The following is a 2041-nucleotide window of genomic DNA, read 5'->3' as shown; positions in this document are numbered from 1 at the left end:
ACGCCCATCACACAAGGCTATAGAGACAGTAATGATTCGTTAGATCACTCTAAAATCAAACAAACACAGCACATGACAGACGGCACAGCTCAAACATGAGTTCCCTGGATAATCAGATGGGTAAGTACACTCAGTTAATAGTATATTAACGTTCTTGTTGTATATATGATACTTGTATGAAAGGAAGTTAAATGTAATAATATCGTCAACTAGAATTGGTATTTATATCAGTAGACTACTGTAGTGCAAACCCATCAGGTCAATGCAATAATACTTTATATATTTTGTTCAGTTATCGTTAAACGGGTCAATGTACACAAAGTATGCTCCTTTATACTAACTTTTAATTCAACTAACAGTAAACATGTAGAAATACTGCTGTCAAACATACAGTATATTAAGTATATCCAATTTAGCTAAATTCAAATTACTTTATTGTGAAATGCCAGATCTTCTTTTGTGGTTGACACAATCAATAACAAATACAGAGATAAATACAGAGCCAGTACCCAGTTGACAGCTTTTCATTGTTTTTCTCTTTTTTCTAAGTAAATGTGTCGGGGTAAAAAGGACACCATCAGCTGCATGTTTAATTAGCACAGGTCTCTTAGTTTCCTGCACATTTGTTTTTCTGCATATGTATTGAATTTTGGCAGTACCTGCCCTGCTTGTAATTTCATGTTGATGGTTGGAGAATTTAAAAAAAAAAGTGTCTCTTAAAAACTATTCTATGATTTTTAAGAAGATGTTGAGACACTTTTTAAAACATACAATAAAGAGCATTTTTGATAGTGCAAAATGATTTTATTGGACATGTCATGTGATTGAGTGGGATCTCCATGGAATATCAGAAGAATAATATGACTCAAAGTAACATCACATGAATCTATGGTCAATAAAATATACCGTAGCCAAAAGGACAATTCAAATGAATCGAAATCTTGAAAAGGGGCAAACATTGCAAACATGCAAATCTGTGCCAATAGTGAAGAACTTGTCTTTGTCAACCAACAGAGCAGCCAAACCAAAAAGATGAGCTGAGGATTGTTTTGGTTGGGAAGACTGGAGTTGGGAAGAGTGCAGTAGGAAACACCACCCTGGGAGAAACCACTTTTACATCTAAGTTATCTTCCTCCTCTGTGACATTGGTGTGTGACAAAAACAAAAGGAATGTGGATGGGCAAATGGTTGCTGTCATCGACACTCCAGGCTTGTTCGACACCAAATCTACCCAAGAGGAGATACTGAACGAGATCAAAAAGTGCATCACTTTCTCTGCTCCTGGTCCCCATGCGTTCCTGATTGTGATCCAGCTGGGTAGATTCACAGACGAGGAGAAAGAGGCGGTGAACATCCTCCAGCAGATCTTTGGCAAAGAGGCAGAAAAGTACACCATCGTGCTTTTCACTCGTGAAGATGATCTACAGGGAGAAAGTATTAAATCATTCATTATGGGAAGTGAAGTTAGTGCAGATTTAAAAACCTTGGTCTTTGGAGCATGCCATGGGAGATATCATGCCTTCAACAACAGAGACCGCAATAATCGCTCTCAGGTCTCTGAGCTGCTTGAGAAGATCAACAACATGACCATAATGGATGGAAGACAGCACTACTACACCAACAAAATGTTCCAAGAGGCTGAGAGCGATTGAGGAGGAGAAAGATAGGATTCTGAAAGAGAAAGCAGACCAGACAAGGAGTGAAATGGAAGCACTGGAAATGAAATATGAAGGAACCGCTCTGGAGGAAGCGAAGAAGAAGCTGATGAGAGAAAAGGAGAGAGCTGCAAGAGATATAGCTGAAAGAAGAAATCGAGTTTTGAAAATAGCAGGCTTCACTCTTGCTGGAGCAGCTTCTGTTGGAGCAGCTGTGGTTGCCCTCAGGAAAGGGACCTGTGGAATACAATGACAGACAACAGTTTTGCCAGACTTTTAGTGTTTGCTGAAATGTTCAAACCATAATGATTAGGGGGAGCACATATTATACAGAAACACACTTATTTGGCATAACGTGTACATTTAAATAAACGGATGTGTTTAAA

At 38.6% G+C, this 2041-nt stretch overlaps 1 pseudogene across 1 annotated transcript; it reads left to right on the top strand.

Annotated features, from left to right (window-relative positions):
• On the top strand, positions 1–2041 carry LOC106571101 (GTPase IMAP family member 9-like; annotated as a pseudogene). Its single transcript, XR_014378936.1, has 2 exons — positions 1–120; positions 1015–2041. The product of XR_014378936.1 is annotated as a GTPase IMAP family member 9-like (transcript).

Source organism: Salmo salar, chromosome 01 (genome assembly GCF_965601325.2).
Source record: "Salmo salar chromosome 01, fSalSal1, whole genome shotgun sequence".
Taxonomy (NCBI): domain Eukaryota; kingdom Metazoa; phylum Chordata; class Actinopteri; order Salmoniformes; family Salmonidae; genus Salmo; species Salmo salar.
Note: the sequence above shows the minus strand (reverse complement) of the source record. Positions and strands in the feature narration are given on the sequence as shown.